The sequence below is a fragment of the Pan troglodytes genome, chromosome 13 (genome assembly GCF_028858775.2).
Source record: "Pan troglodytes isolate AG18354 chromosome 13, NHGRI_mPanTro3-v2.0_pri, whole genome shotgun sequence".
Taxonomy (NCBI): domain Eukaryota; kingdom Metazoa; phylum Chordata; class Mammalia; order Primates; family Hominidae; genus Pan; species Pan troglodytes.
In genome coordinates, this window is record NC_072411.2 from 50,618,049 (window position 1) to 50,635,916 (window position 17,868).

At 40.8% G+C, this 17,868-nt stretch overlaps 1 pseudogene; it reads left to right on the plus strand.

Annotated features, from left to right (window-relative positions):
* The first annotated feature begins 15,847 nt into the window (after window positions 1-15,847).
* On the plus strand, window positions 15,848-16,129 carry LOC107973700 (small ribosomal subunit protein uS14-like; annotated as a pseudogene).
* Window positions 16,130-17,868: the final 1,739 nt, after the last annotated feature.

The window sequence follows — 17,868 nt, forward strand, 5'->3', positions numbered from 1 at the left end:
TATATCACCTTTGGTATCCAACACTAATTCTCAAACATACTTCCCTACATGATTGTAACTGTTTCCTTTCAGTAAAGAAACTGAGAAATTGAAGAATGTGAAAGAAAAAAAATACATCAAATTATGAACAATGCAGTCAATCTTTCATAAACAAAACCCCAGGAAAATTTTGCGTCAGGAAAATGAAGGCAATATGGTTAGCACTTCATCTAATTTTCTGCCTAATAATTATTCCCTGTCAGTTAAATATCAATACAGGGAAAGAGTTGGCTTGACAAATGAGTGGTTAAAAGCTTTAGAGATGCTGGAACAATAAGAGAAAGGCTATTGCAAAATTACAAGAGGAAGGAGTAAAGAAATAGGGTGGAAAATAAGTTGATAAAGAGGCAATTCGGCAGCAGGTGAAATGGGGCGAGTTATGATAACAAATGTAACAGAAAGAATGAGATGCTTGAATCTATGTATTTTATATGTTGTATAATATAGATACATGTTTATTTTTTACCTTCTCATTCTAGAAATCAGGTGTATTTTTTAAAGTGATAGGCCAGGCTTGGTGGCTCACGCCTGTAATCCTAGCACGTTGGGAGGCTGAGGCAGGTGGATCACCTGAGGTCAGGAGTTTGAGACCAGCCTGGCCAACATAGCGAAACTCCATCTCTACTAAAAATACAAAAATTAGCCAGGCATGGTGACAACACCTGTATTTCCAGCTACTCAGGAGGCTGAGGCAGGGGAATCGCTTGAACCCGGAAGACGGAGGTTGCAGTGAGCCGAGATCGTGCCACTGCACTCCAGCCTGGGTGACAGAGCGAGACTCCATCTCAAAAAATAAATAAATAAATAAATAAAATGAAATAAAATCTGATCAAGATCACAAAGTGAAGGTGTGAGTAAGCGCATTCATGAGAGAGAGACCAAGTGAGGAGGAGGGTAATTTGTAAAATCTTCTTCCTGCAAAGATACCATTGTACAGAAGTGAACCCTCTCCCTGCCAATGTCCCAATTTCCAAATGATATTATGGAATTGATCTGCCTGCAGCTCAGGCCCCCAGAATTCCGAAGAACTTCCTGCTGCCCTTGTGTGCCTCGTCAGGCCACACAAGGCTCTTTGCATGTCCAAGTAAGAAATTGTGGGTGCTTCCACTTGAGCCAGGAGCTACTCAGGTGACACTCTTGGACACTCTAATTACATTTGCAATGGCTAGTGCTGCAGCAGGTGGTATCTTCCTGGAATAATCTGCATGGAGCCTTACACATCAGCTACATAGATTGATGTCGAATAGTGAAGACTTCTTTATCATGCAAGTATTGGAGGATGAGACTAGTATCTACCAATACAGGTGGACCATGCCAGAACATAGCATAGTATAAAAATAGCTTATACTATTTATTAGTATAAACTTCACAAAATAAGCTGGTCTCCAATATATCCAAATATGTGTACTAAAAGGTCTATTGTAGTGGGAAGCTACCATAATAAGAACACAATGTAATACATCTTGTATAGGATGTACCAAGGCAGCAGGATATGCTACATAGATTCTGGTCTCCCAAATTGTTCAAAGGAATTCTTTCATAGAAGGTGACATTTAAATACAACTTAGACTTACAAACACACCCACACATGCATAATATGCCTTGATCATAGGAATTTTGTTCAATATCTGACAGCCCAGTCCCACCATAGTCAGTCGCAGCAAAGAGGGCAGAATTTTTCAAAGGTGAAATGGTTGACTCTAAGAAAATAAAGGAGAGTTACTCTCACAGAATTCAGTCCCTGGCTACCCAAGCCTATGGAACTCTTTCTTCTCCCGTGGTGCTAATGTCATGTCTGATTCTCCCACGGAAGGCACTCCTTGCATAATCACGCCTTGACCCTGGCAATGACGAGCCCCGGATGAAGCAGGGGAGGGTCCAAGGACCTCCACAGCTGCCGCAGAGATAGGTTCAGGGGCCTCTGATCAGTCTGTGGCAAAGGACTCATGCTTGTCATTTGCTGCTGAGGAGATGGGTAGTGAATGACTGATTGTAATCCATGGAGCTAGGAACAGTGGAGCTAGTTCACTATGCCTTCTTTGACTCAGGAAGGCTAATTTCTATGCCTTCTTTGACTCAAGGCAATAATGTGGTACTATGGTACTGCATCATTATTCCTTCATTAATTGAAGCCTATTTATTTATTTATTTATTTATTTATTTATTTATGAGATGGAGTTTTGCTCTTGTCAACCAGGCTGGAGTGCAATGGCGCGATCTCATCTCACTGCAACTTCTACCTCCCGGGTTCAAGCGATTCTCCTGCCTCAGCCTCCCAAGTAGCTGGGGTTACAGGTGCATGCCACCAAGCCCAGTTAATTTTTGTATTTTTGGTAGAGATGGGGTTTCACCATGTTGGCCAGGCTGGTCTCAAACTCCTGGCCTCAAGCAATTCTCCTGTGTCAGACTCCTAAAGTGCTGGAATGATAGACATGAGCTATAATAGCTGGCCTATTTTTTTTCTACTTAATAGACATGTATTAAGCACGTGTGATGGGCTAGGCAGTATGGGTATGATGTTGAGAAGCCTCCCAATAGTCATCATTAAGATCTTCAACACACACTGAAGAAAGGTACTAGAAATATAAGACCTGGCCCATGTTCTCAATAAACACAAGAAAAAATATTCTATTACACTGAAATCTCAATAAACTTATCACTCTGATTTACATATGCATGATTTTAATACGATATGATAAAAACATGTATTTCAAAGTAGTAGTTCTCAACCTTGGCCCACAGGCTGATCACATAGAGAACTTTTTAAAAACCCTGATGTCCACTGCCCCACTTCAACCAATTGAATCAAAATCTCTGGGAATGGGGTCCAGGCATTAGTATAAATTTTTTAAGATTCCAAGTGATTCTACTATACTGCCAGGGCTAAGAATGACTACATCAGAATTTCTGTTTTAGATATTTAGAGCAAGAAACAGTACCAAGCACATAGTGGGCTCATCTGTAATGTATTTTAATCTACTACTTTACCCAACTCTTAGCAGGCACCCAGCAGAATGCCTGGCACAGAGTAGGGGCACAGTAACTGCCCACTTCTTTCCATTCTTCCTCCTTGTTACACAGTACCTGGAGAAAACTGAAGCACATGAATATTTAGGCTTCGAAATGCGCTTGTCAAATGTGCATGTTGAGGAACGCTTCCTCTCAAATAAATAATGTTACTCTTATTTGTATAGACTTATCAAAGTCCTTGATTATATATAATTACATGAGATAATGTTCTAACAATAACCTTTTATCACCCCCAACAGCAAATGTTGAGAAGCTAGTTGGGAAAATTTTTGAATATGCTGAAGAAATATGACACAGAAATGAAATGGTGTCAACATTGGAGCCTAGAATGTTTTGAGTTCTGAATAGAAACCTGGAAACAAGGAATGAATAAGCTAAAAATAAAAGAATTTTCTCTTTTATCTAAATATTAGAGTATGGCTCATGCAAAAGGATAGAATCTCCATGGTTAGGAGTAGCCCCCTGGCTTTTTGTTTGTTTGTTTTCTGATTGGCAAATTTCATTTGGCCATCCTAATAACCAATTTCTGCTTAGTCATTGGAAATGTTAAAAAATGGTTTTGATTTTATTGTGTTGTTAGGATGGCAGAAAATGATATCAGATAGCCTTTAGCAAAATTCCAGAGATTCCACAGGGGCTGAGAGGGAAAGGAGGATTTCTGGGCTATTGCCCATAAGGGGAAGTGATTTCACTCATTCATTTATTTAACAAATATGTGTTGAATGTTGACTAAATGAAGAAATTAAGGAAGGAACAGGAGTTCTGAGATCAATAAGAAAGCCCTCTGGGCAATGCTTTCTAGAGAAATGTTTCCTCATAAAAACGCCCATGTCTTCTCCCTGTAGAGGTAGACATTTCCTTTTTTATGTGAATAAATTAACCCATACATCTTTTACTTCATTTGGATGTTTGCACTTCAGGTATTCATTTGGAAGCTTGCAGTTTGACAACATGTGACAGGTGTGTTTCAGGCCAGTGAGTGCAGGGGTGTGAGGTGGTGAGATCTGGTGGGAAGAGGAGGAAAATGAGGGCTATTTTTATGTTAACCTCAGTGCCTCAGAAGGACCACAAGTTATGGCTTGGGGTTTTGATTTTAGTTTAAATTGGTGTTTATTTTTTCCCCTAAATGAAATAAACTTTCACTTCCTAAGTTTTCTGTGTAATGTGGTGTTCCTCAAAGACGGTGGAGAAGAAACACTTGAAAATCTCAAGTTTTTAATCCATCAGGATCCGCTGGTCTCCTTGCTTCCCTGCCCTGGGATATGTCTATGAAGGACTATATTTAGATAAGCCACGGTTAAGGTAGGCTTAGATGGCTAGAGCAGTGCTTCTCAAACTTTATTATGCATACAAATCACTTGGGGCCAGGAAAAATGGCCAGTTGGGCCAGATTCCAATTCAGCAGGTCTGCCATTAGGACCCGAGAGCCTACATTTCTAACAAGCTCCAGGCCATGCTCATGTCCACCAACCATACTTTGAGTAGAAAGGGCTTAGAGGACCTCTGGCTGGTTGTAATAAAGGAAAGATCTCGACTAGTTTCTAAAATCTCTTCTTTCCCAGATTAATCAGAACAAACCTGTTTTCCTTATTTCCTAAACAAAATTCCAAAAAAAACTTTTTTGAAGCAAAGATCATATGTGTTTCCAAGTATCAAGAGATCTGAAGCTTTTTGCCAACATAAAGCTAATTAAACTTCAAGCTCCAGTACTTTCAACACAATTATCCTTACTTTGCCATGTAAATAGTTAATAGGATTTATTTTTGTGCTTAAAGAATATGTATTGTTGTATGTACTTATATTTGTCCATATCAGTCTTGACCCTTAGAATTTTGGGGCACAGATGGTGTATATCTGACTTATAACCACAGAAACACCAAACACAGGAGCTAAGAATATTACTAGGGGCCAGCTAGTTCCATGTCATCCCAACATGGCATGGCTCCCATTGTGGGTAAGAGAGATGATTTTAGGTGTAACATGAAAAAACATTTAGGCCGGGTGTGGTGGCTCATGCCTGTAATCCCAGCACTTTGGGAGGCTGAGGCGGGTGGATCATGAGGTCAGGAGATTGAGACCATCCTGGCTAACATGGTGAAACCCCATCTCTTCTAAAAATACAAAAAATTAGCCGGGCGTTGTGGCGGGTGCCTCTAGTCCCAACTACTGGGGAGGCTGAGGCAGGAGAATGGCTCGAACCCAGGAAGTGGAGTTTGCAGTGAGCCGAGATTGCACCACTGCACTCCAGCCTGGGTGACAGAGCAAGACTCTGTCTCAAAAAAAAAATTAAAAAAAAAAAAAAGAAAAAACATTCTGTAAGTTTTTATAGTTATGTATTTATCTTAATACATAAGGTATATTTTATATATTAGGGAAAGTTACAACTAGATTTTTAGGGAAAGCTAGCACATCTTGCCCAGGATTTCATGGATATGATTATGAGGAAAATGCCACATTAACTTACCTTTTAAAAGGGGGTTGCTGTAAAGAACAAATACGGTATGAATGTCATTATTGTAGAACATACAGATAGTAAAGATGGTGAGAGTTATTTGCGAATAACTGAGGTTTTGGAAATAGTATTTAATCCAACACTAAAACTCACAACTGAGGAAACAAGCTCAGAAGAATCACCATGTTTCAGAGAATTTAAGATGCCATGGATCATAGGATGTGTCTTAATTTCTGAGATGCTAAAATGTGAGGAAATTTCAAGAATAAATGAAATATGAAAGTAAGTTACTCAAAATCAGATCTAGGATTAAGAGTATTTATTTATTTTTATTTATTATTAGTTTTTGAGCCAGGGTCTCACTCTGTCACCCAGGCTGGACTGCAGTGGCACACTGCAGCCTCCACCTCCCAGGTTCAAGCAATCCTCCTGTCTTAGCCCCCCAAGTAGCTGGAACCACAGATGCGCGCCACCACACCTGGCTAATTTTTGCCCAGGCTGGTCTCAAACTCCTGGACTCAAGCAATCTACCCACCTTGGTCTCTCAAAGTGCTGTGATTATAAGCATGAGCCACCACACCTGGCTGGATTAAGAATATTTAAAGGGTAATTTCTTCTCTAAGAACCTTTCTACTTTAATAGGTGATAAGTGTTCACTCAAAGGAATAACATTCTCAGGATGGAATTTCAGGCATTGCCTGTGGTGAAATAGTTTTGGGCAACAGCCCTTCCAAGGTCCCCTGAAGTCATCCTTGTAGAAGCTGCCTGTTCTCCTGTCAATGTCCTCCAGTCAAATATCACCAGGAACGCAGCTGTAAATGAACAAGTTGGGTTTACTACTCACTGCAGTGAGGGAGAACTGTGAAGCATCTCAGCTAGAAGTGTTTGAAAGGACATATGGTAGGATTTGGGCTTGAATTATGTGATTTTGAAAAAGGTTTGAGGAAGCTGGGCCTTGGTCTGGAATAGATGCTGTCGGGGAGCCAAGGCAATTCTATGATTTGGCGTCCTGATAAAACTTTGCTAGAGGGTGAGAGAAATGAAGGAAAGCTAAAGCTGGGATTAGTAAGGAAACAGCATTCAATCCTATTAGCCAGGGCAAAGGGATGTTTGGTTATTTTGGTGGTTTGGACAATGTTCATGTTTTTGTCCATATTTAGACATAAGAGAGTGGTCTCGTCTTTGTGTTGAGCCATCAGGATCACAGAGTGGCCTTATCTGATGTTAATGTTTATGAAATTGTTTATGTCCAACAGAATGAGACTTGGCTGTGAGTGCCATGTCAACCCCTGGATGTCAGGGCTGCTCTTCCTTCTCACACCCAGGCAGCTCTCTCCTAAACTGTCTTGCTCCATTTAGCAGAAGGGTGGTTACCAGAGGCTTGGAAGGGTAGTGGGGGCTTGAGGTGGGGAGGTGGAGATGGTTAATGGGTACAAAAAAAAAGAAAGAATGAATAACACCTAACATTTGATAACTTAATTGTACATTTTTAAATAACTAAACAAATGTAATTTGTTTGTAACACAAAGGATAAATGCTTGAGGGGATGGATACCTCATTCTCCATGATGTGCTTATTTCACATTGCATGCCTGTATCAGAACGTCTCATGTACCCCATAAATATTTACAGCTACTATGTACCCACAAAAATTAAAAATTTAAACATTTTTAAAAATTAAAATGAAAACAAAATGTCAGATGCAAATTGTCAGCAAGTTAAGAATTTTGTATAATGCTAATAAATGGAAGACCCAGACTTGGACTTTAGGATGGCAAATGCCTTTGTTTAACTCTGAAAGTAATGGCCCTGCTATTTTATCCTTCTAGAGAATGTGATCTTCAGCCATCCATGACAATCAATACTCTACTTCAGTAAAGGCAATAATCTGTGTGCTCATCAGTTCATCCTTCACCAGCCATCTCACACATACCCTCTCTTTTTACATGACAAAGAGTAATTGCCCTACTGAGACTTCCCTGGGATTTCTTTGCTTGGTCAATAGCATTTACCGGTGGTGGCAGAGCAAGAAAAGTATCTCAGAAACAGAACTCTCTCAAGGCCTGTGATGCTAATGGCCACCACCTCCCAAGGCTAGAGGCATTATTAACTAGAGGTAAGTAGGAGGAAATGAAGGTAGATTAGTAGTTGCCAGGAGCTGGGGATAGGGAGTTTCCTTAGGGGTGATGAAAGCATTCTAGAATTAGATAGTGGTGATGGTTGCACAACCTTTTGAATGTACTAAAAATCACTGAATTGTACACTCAAATGGATACATTTTATTGAATTATATATCAATTAAAAAAAATTTTTAAAGAACTGAATAACAAGAGAGGTCAAATAACACTTCAGAAAGACTTATCTTATTGGTCATTGTTGGATTTCTTTTTTTTTTTTCAGCTTTTAAGTTTAGGGGTCACATGCACGATGTGCAGGTTTGTTAATAGGTAAACGTGTGCCATGGTGATTTGCTGCACAGATCATCCCATCACCTAGGTATTAAGCCCAGCATCCATTAGCTATTTTTCCTGATGCTCTCCTTCCTCTGACCCTCAACCCCCAGTCAGCTCTACTGTGTGTTGTTCCCCTCTATGTGTCCATGTGTTCTCATCATTCAGCTCCTACTTCTAAGTGACAACATGCGGTATTTGGTTTTCTGTTGCTTCATTAGTTTGCTGAGGATAATGACTTCCAACTCCATCCATGTCCCTGCAAAGGACATAATCTTGTTCTTTTTTATAGCTGTACGGTGTTCCATGGTGTATATGTACCGAATTTTTTTTTTATCCAGTCTATCATTGATGGGCATTTAGGTTGATTCCATGTCTTTGCTAGGATTTCATTTTTATTTTTGTCCCCTAAATTGTGGAGTTTTCTAGTTCATCAGTAATGTGGCATTTGATGTGATGGATTCATTTAGTAACAGGGTTGCTAGTAGTAATCAAACTTTCTTCTCTGGCTAAAGGTAACCGGTAGAATTGGTCATTGTGATTGTGGTTAATTCAGTCTGCTCAGCACAGCACTATCAGAAGTGGAAGCTTCCTCTTTGGAATAGTGTAGAGTGAACCAGGGTAGGATATTATATTCTGTTCTTGTAATAGGAAGCTTCATTTTTAAGAAGTCAGTTGTGTTTTCAGAGAGAATCCATACTTGTCTTTTAAAATATTTTGTCATCAGTTCTAGCAAAAGTCTAAATCAGTAGTTTCTAAAGGATTTCTTCAAAGGCTAAAACTCAATTGAGAGTAATATATTAAGCCATTCTTGCATGCTATAAAGAAATATCTGAGACTGGGTGATTTATAAAGAAAAGAGGTTTAAGTGGCTCACAGTTCTGCAGGCTGCACAAGCGTGGCACCAGCATTGCTCAGCTTTTGGAAGACCTCAGGGAGCTTTTACTCATAGCAGAAGGCAAAACAGGAGCAGGCATATCACACTCATAAACGACCAGATCTCATGTGAATTCAGAGCAAGAGCTCATTTATCGCCAAGGAGCTGGCACATGATCCAAACATCTCCCATTAGGCCTCACCTCCAACAGTGGGATTACATTTCAACATGAGATTTGGACAGGGACAAATATTCAAACCATACAAAGAATTAGGAAAGTAATAGAAAGTATGTCATCCTGCACAGATTTATAATACACACAAGGATGCTCCCAGCTCATTCATTCATCTGTGTGCCATGCATTCTGCCAGGCACTGAGGGATACAAGGGTGAATTGGACACATCACCTGCTGCCAGAGAACTTCAAGTGCAGTAGCACAACTGAGCGTGCTTTTTATGTCATCTGGGTATATGGCCGGGCTGCATTTTGTTAGTTTGTTTAAGGTATTGTCTTATACTGATTCTATAATAATGGAAATTAAGACCCTGGACTTGGAAATAAAAGAGAAAAGATATCTTTATTCATTATTTAGGAAAAAACTCCTCTCAAAGAGGAATCTGGTCTTTCTTTGGGATCTCTTTGAATCCCTGGGATGATAATGTGTCAGTTCTGAGGGAAGGGACAGCTGCCTGGGCCGCTCCGTCTGAGGCCCACTCTGCCATTTCCTCTGGGAAGTATGATATTAGGTAGTATTCTCACGCAGAGAAAGCTCTCAAGTATTGCAAGCTTCCAAACATTTTTTAATATGAGGACCACATTTTTAAAATAAAATAACAAACTTCTACATGATAGTGGTTTAAGTAGCCATTGATTGAGAAAATACATCATAAGTAGGTCAAATGAATGTAGTAATACTTTGATATGATTGTATATTTCAACAATCACAACAGCATCTGTATACACTTGAAACATAGAATAGCATTTACTCAGTTTACACACAATTCTTCTCAACCATCAGATTTCCAAAAATGTAAAAGTTTCCAAAAATTTAAAGTTCTAACTCTGTGTTAATGAGAGTGTGGCAAACTTCTGTGCCCTGGGTGGGATAGATTGCTTTTTGGAAAGCATTCAGACAATATCTATCAAAAATTTAAATTTAAATGTGCATTCTCTTTGACTCAGCTATTTCACTTTCACTTAAAAAAAAAAAAGGTCTGTGACATATTATTAAGAAAGAATTTAAGTTACAGAACAACACAAATGGGATAGTCCCATTAAGATAAAATATATTCATATGTTTAGTCTACAAGCCTACACAGACACAAGAGACATTTTTTAGCTAATTTACACTAGGATTTCTCAGATTTGGGTAATGTATTGATCCCATAAAGGGAAATAGTTCTTTGGATACTTACTATTGGCTTAAAATTTTCAATCCTAAATTTTACTTAACTAGGTATAAGTATTAGAAACCAGTGTTCTCTTTATGTTTTAGCACTCATAGGAATGTAAATCCAAAGACAATTTACAAATTAAATGCCTTAGGAATCTGTGTCATAAAAACCCAAATTCACAGATGATGTGCTAAAAATGAGGTTTCTGATGAAGTTACAATTGTAGAAAGATGTGCAAATCTATGATAAATCTTTTTCCATTTGGCTATGTCAGTATTCTTTGTATTGTTATTATGCTAGAAAAAAATATGAAAAAACTTCAAGTCTATGTTTAAAATTCAAGATAATCAGACCACACTGAACCAAAACTGTAGACCAGTTTTAATGATATGACACCTGATATGACACCTGATAACTCCACACTGGTTTTGGCCCCTTAAAAGTAAGGTTAATGTTGGCCAGGCACAGTGGCTCATGCCTGTAATCCTAGCACTTTGGTAGGCCGAAGTGGGCAGATCACCTGAGGTCAGGAGTTCGAGACCAGCCTGGCCAACATGGTGAACCCCGTCTCTACCAAAAATACCAAAATTAGCTGGGCTTGGTGGCGGGCCCCTGTAATCCCAGCTACTCGCGAGGCTGAGGCAGGAGCATCACTTGAACCTGGGAGGCAGAGTTTGCAGTGAGCTGAGATCACACCACTGCACTCCAGCCTAGGCAACAAAAGCAAAACTGTGTCTCAAAATAAATAAATAAATAAATAAAATAAAAAGTAAGGTTAATGTTGTGATTGTTTTAAGTATTAAATATTCTGGGGGAACAGAAAATAATATCTGAATCTGCTCTATTTTTTGTAGATGTTGAAAAAAATGCATAGTTTCAACACAGAGTTAGCTCATAGTCAAAGTGTAGACAGAAAATGCTAAAAGCTGGAAATGAGTCATTTATATCATTTAGAAAATAACCAAAATTCAAATATTATTCTTTCTATCTTTTCTATAATTGAAATGTTCAAGCTACCATCAGCATGATGTCCTGTGACTTTCAGATAGGCCAAATGTATCATCTTCATATTAAGTCTGCTTCTGGTCTTTTCTCATTACTCCTCATTAATTAAAGTAGTGCATTACTCATTTTAATTATGTTAATTTTCAGGATGTTAATTTGAATCCTCAACTTCTTAAATAATTCTAAAAACTAAAGTCTTTGCATTTGAAAATGGCACTCAACTGTAAATTATCACAGCCAAAGGGAGGCTTTGTCTTGATAACGAGAAAAGAATTCAATGTAAGGGTGACAGTTATCATTTTGATGCTGAGACCTGCCAACCTTATGGCAGTCAGGCTTGCTTTCTGACTCATAAATGATTAAAAACTAGAGAAGGATGGTCAGCGTGTTTATGGCATGAGTGGTAGCATTTCGAGTGACTTTTCCCTTTGCTTTATCCTTTCATGTAGTATCTGAAACTTTGTATATGATAGTGATTGTTTACACAAACTTAAAAGTAAATGATAAATCTAATTTCATTGTGGAAAAAATAAAAAGATAAAATGCTATCATTGTAAGTTTTCACTTGACTCCCAAAGATTTTAAACACAAATGAAACTGAGGGCGATTGGTTGGGTGCAGTGGCTCGCACCTGTAATCCCAACACTTTGGGAGGCCGAGGAGGGCGGATCATGAGGTCAGGAGATCGAGACCATCCTAGCTAACACAGTGAAACCCCGTCTCTACTAAAAATACAAAAAAAAAAAAAAAAAATTAGCCAGGCACGGTGGCGGGCGCCTATAGTCCCAGCTACTGGGGAGGCTGAGGCAGGAGAATGGCGTGAACCCTGGAGGCGGAGCTTGCAGTGAACCGACATAGCGCCACTGCACTCCAGCCTGGGTGACAGAGCGAGACTATCTCAAAAAAAAAAAAAAAAAAAGAAACATAAAAAAAGAAAACGAGGGCGATAGAATTGGAGTCTAGCCTTAGGTTGAATGTGGTCATCTTCTGGTATCCAGATGGTGGACTTTTTCATATTTAATCGTTGAGATGGCTATCCAAATGCATAGATAAAATTAAAAATAATTTCGTGGGCTGGGCGTGGTGGCTCATGTCTGTAATCCCAGCACTTTGGGAGACCAAGGCGAGCAGATCAACTGAGGTCAGGAGTTCGAGACCAGCCTGGCCAACATGGTGAAACCCTGTCTCTACTAAAAATACAAGAAGTAGTCGGGCATGGTGGCGGGTGCCTGTAATCCCAGCTACTCAGGAGGATGAGGCAGAGAATCGCTTGAATCTGGGAGGCAGAGGTTGCAGTGAGCCAAGATCTCACCACTGCACTCCAGCGTGGGTGACAGAACGAGACTCTATCTCAAAATAATAATAATTATTGTTATTATTTGTATAAAGAACTTGTGGGCCTCAGATAATATGTCCAGAATCTCCAGGGATCCTTAGACCTGGCTGAAAAAATATATCTTTATGTGTCATTTAAAGTTTTTATGGTGAGCAAGATATAAATAAAGTGTGCTATCTTCTAGTCCCCCACCTTCTCACCTGCTCTCCCGTTTCCATTACAGGGTTCCCTCCCCTTGTGTGTCTACCTAGAACCTCTCCTGGTTCCTTTCAGTTGCTCTTGTCTCGCCAAAAAGTGCTTTGATACATGGACAGGACTGCTACAGAAACAGCCAGCTATGCAGCATGACCAAGACAGAAAGGAACAGACCAAAGATTGGGTGCCACACAGGAAGCCCAATATGCACAGTCCCAGCTAGGATTAAGAGGTGAGAGGGAGCCCAGGGTTTTGAAGCTTAAAACTGCGGTTATTGGCTCCATATTGGAAAGCAAAGTCTCTGAGTGCTGCTGATTGGCAACCAGTGTCAAGGCTTGAGGATGGGGAGCACTGAGTCCCCTGGAGGGTCTCCAGTGTACCTCTGGTGTCCACCCACAATGCCGGGTCCAGCGCCTCTGCTGTGTGAGTGATGTACCTGGATTTTGGAGCTCAACCAGGTTTGCAGGTTAGGTGCCCTGATGGGGATTAGTCAGCATCTAGAAGATGGTTTAAAGCACCCACTTTACAAGAAGACTCAGAAAGTTAGGGGAAAGCTTAAACATTAGCTACTCTACCTCCTACAAATGGGAGAATATGAGTTTCATGGTGCTTATTGCTTGCCCAGTGGATCCATTGGAAATAGAATCCAATTATCTTGACTCATCTCAGAGCTCTTTGAAATTACAATGCATTGCAAAATCATCTTAAATGAAATAACCACCTTTTCCCTTTCAGAAAAACAAAAGCAATGTGGGAAGTGTCCATATTCAGCAAGACATTATAGGGAGCACCCATGAAACCAAAGTTTTGTCAGAAAGAGTTGCCTTTTATGAACCTCCCCACTGCTTCCCCTCTCTCAGGCTGGGCTCCCCAGAAGAGGACTCTGACAGAGTCAGATGCATGTGCAACCCCAGTGTCAAAGAAAGTGCTTCAGGAAACCCAAAGAGAATGGGGCAAGCAGGATGGGGAAGGGAGAGAACTCAAGCAAGGGTATGATTCAGGCAAAGTCTAGAGAAAGGGAACCAGCCTGATCCCACAGGGGACATCTGGAGTGAAAGTTACACTTCAGAGTTCCGTCCTCACGACTTGAGCAAGAGGATTAGCATTTCATACCCCACTGTCTTGAGCAAAGGCCTGCCTGCAGTAGCTTAAACTCCTGGGTACCTCCAGCTGCTGCATAAGCAGGCAAAACTGCTCCAAGATTCCAACGGCAGGCCTCTGCAGAAAGCCACAGGTGCAGGCCACAGAAGGCACAGGGGCCAGGGGAGGGGCACACAAAACAGGACAGGGGATGTGGAGAGGAGTGGCAGTATCCACGACATACCCAGAATCCCACAGTGCAATCTTCTGTCAGATCCTTTCCCTGTTTCTTCTATAAACCAAATTAAACAGATGTACAGACTCGAAAAAAAATGCATCATAACAATGAGGCCTCTAGATCAGAGGTCGGTAAACTTTGCCCATAAAGATAGAAAATATTTTAGGCTTTGTGGGCCATAAAGTGTCTGTTGCAACTATTCAACTTTGCCAAAAGCAGCCACAGACAATACATAAACAAATGGGTGTGGCTGTGTGCCAATAGTACTTTGTGGACACCGAAATTTGAATTTCACATCATTTTCACACATCATGAAATATCCTGCTTTTTGAATTTTTCCAAACATTCCAAAGTGTTAAAGCCATTCTTATCTTGCAGGCCATACAGACAATAGGCAGTGAGCTGATTTTGGCTTGAAGACAGTATTTTCAAGCCTTGGCTCTAGATCAGTGGTTTGTGCACTCCTTTGACCGTGACTGTGAGCAAATAATTTAATTGTTTTTTTTTTTTGTTTTTGTTTTTTTTTTTTTTTGAGACAGAGTCTTGCTCTGTCACCCAGGCTGGCGCGATCTCGGCTCACTGCAAGCTCTGCCCCCCAGGTTCATGCCATTCCCCTGCCTCAGCCTCCCGAGTAGCTGGGACTACAGGCACCCGTCACCATGCCCAGCTAATTTTTTTGTATTTTTAGTAGAGACAGGATTTTATATTAAACCTAGAACATACGTAAACACACATACACATATGTAATTAAAGCTGAAGTTTCATAAAACAGTTCTTATGTTTTCTCTGAACTGTAAACTTTGGTGTTCTCATTTTCATCCTCCTTGATTTTGTTTTGAAATGCTGTCATGATCCATTGACTTGTTTCTCCAATCCCCAATGGGTCATGCCACTTCTGGTTGGAAAGCCCTGCTGTGGATCCATTGAAGTCTGTGCTCTTGGTGGTGGCGGGTTTGCAGTCACAGTGGCTGTTTTGTATTCATCAGCTCTGACGTTACTTGGAATTTGTCAGTAAATAACATAAAGACCAAAAAAAGATGCTATCACAAACCTGTCAAGGGCAGCATGACAGGATTGCCTGCCTCAACCTGCCTGGCACCAGGTGTTTCAGGAAATTTCAGATGGCTCCCTGTCGTTCTTGATGTGTGATGCATGCATTTCATTTGAACTGAGCAGAATTCAGAGCAAAGAGAGAATTTAAAGTAACTGCAAGTCCCAGCCTGAAACCTCGCGTTTGGCAATTTTGAAGAGACTGTGGGCCATTTGCATTATAGCCATGTTTGTCACCAGCTGAGGTATTTGAAAAGTGTGACAATTTCAAATAGCAGCCTCCTGGTATATCTCAGCCAAGTATTAAGGTAGACTAGACCATGGTTGGCTTAAAAAAAAAAAAAAACAAACAAACCTTCACTGTGATTAGAGGACAAAAGCTCGAATGCTCAGTATATTTTTCGAATCCAGGACAGCTTCGCACACCTCCCCTTGCAGTTCAGGGTTCAGGACTCAGCTCTGGAAAACAGGGACTAGATGAAACTTGCCTTTGTCATTTCCCACTGTCCATTTCCCTCTTGTCACTCTTCTCTGACCTCTCAGTCTTGCCTTCCTATCTAGATTTTAAAGGTGTGGTGAGGGAGGCAGGGAGGGAACACTTTGAAATCCTTTTAAAATGCCAGGCACCCTGGCACATGCCTGTAATTTCCAGCAGTTTGGGAGGCCAAGCTGGGGCCATTGCTTGAGGCCAGGAGTTTCAGACAAGCCTGGGGAACATAGCAAGACCCCATCTCTACAAAAATTAAAAAATAATGAAATTCGCCTTTGGCCTCATTGCACTCCTGACAGCAAGATGGGTCACCAGCAGCTATACTGGAGCCACCCGCGAAAATTCAGCCAGGGTTCTCATTCTTGTCGTGTCTGTTCAAACGGGCACGGTCTGATCTGGAAATATGGCCTCAATATGTGCCGCCAGTGTTTCCGTCAGTAAGCGAAGGAGATCGGTTTCATTAAGTTGGACTAAATGATCTTCCTTCAAAGGATTATCCAAGGCATCTACTCAATGAAAACCCACGATAGTTCTTGTACGTAAAATAAACATTTGAAAAAAAATAAATAATGCAATTCTATTGAAAGACTTTATGCTTATTCCTATTCTCAGTGTTCTCCTCCCATCTCCCATTCCCCCCAACCCCTATGCATGATGATGATAATGACGGGGATCTTTCTGCTCTTTTCTCTCCCCAACTTCAGTTCAGTTTGGCTTAGAAAATATCTTTTGTGCACATTGCCTGTGCTAGACCCTGGGGATGGTAGTTGATGAGATAAGGAGGAGGAGGCAGTCATATTGAGCCACTCTAAGAATATGGGCCTTTATATGAGTGAAATGAGGAAAATGTGCAGGGTTTTGAGGAGGACAGTGGTATGATCTAACTAATGTCTTACTAGGATCATGGATGCTCCTTTAAGAATAGACTTAGGTAGGGCAAGAGTGGAAACAAGGAAACCAGTAAGGAAGCTGTTGTGAAAATTCTCATGAGAGATGATGGGCTAGAGTGTGGCACTGGAGACAATAAGGGATGATCAGATTCTGGATATATTGAAATGTAATGCCAACATGATTTTCTGATGAATTAGATGTGGAATGTGAGAAAAAGACATTAAGGATAAAGCTATGTGTATTAAGTCTCTATTGCTCCATAAAAATTAGCATAAAACTTAGTATCTTAAAACAATTAATATTATAGTCTCACACGGTTTCAGTGGGTAAAGACTTTGGAATTGGCTTAGCTGGTGGTTCAGTCATGACATTGCAGTCCAGATGTTCGTCAGGGTCATCCAAAAGCTTGACTGGAGCTGTAGGACCTACTTCCAAGATAGCACACTCATATGTGTGGTTAGTTGGTGTTGGCTGTGGGTAAGCACTTCAGTTTCTTGCCATAAGAACTTCCCCATAGGGCTGTTTGTGTGTCCTCATGACATGACAGCTGGCTTTCCCCAGAGCAAATGTTCCAAAAAAGAGCAAGGTGAGTGCAGCTGTGTCTTTTAAGATCTAGTCTCAGCCAGGTGCAATAGCTCACACCTGTAATCCCGGCATTTTGGGAGGCTAAGGCAGGCAGATCACAAGGTCAGGAGTTCAAGACCAGCTTGGCCAACATGGCGAAACCCCGTCTCTACTAAAGATACAAAAAATTAGCTGGGCGTGGTGGCACGCACCTGTAATCACATCTATTCGGGAGGCTGATGCAGGAGAATCACTTGAACCCAGGAGGCGGAGGTTACAGTGAGCTGAGATTGCGCTATTGCACTCCAGCCTGGGTGACAGGGTAAGACTCTGTCTCAATTCACAATTCACAATAGCAAAGACTTGGAACCAACCCAAATGCCCATCAATGATAGACTGGCTAAAGAAAACGTGGCACATATATACCATGGACTACTATGCAGCCATAAAAAAGGATGAGTTCATGTCCTTTGCAGGGACATGGATGAAACTGGAAACCGTCATTCTCAGCAAACTAACACAGGAACAGAAAACCAAACACTGCATGTTCTCACTCATAAGTGAGAGTTGAACAATGAAAACATGGACACAGGGAGGGGAACATCACATACCGGGGCCTGTCAGGGGATGGGGGACTAGGGGAGGGATGGCATTAGGAAAAATACCTAATGTAGATGACGGGTTGATGGATGCAGCAAACCACCATGGCACGTGTATACCTATGTAACAAACCTGCATGTTCTACACATGTGTCCCAGAACCTAAAGTATAATTTAA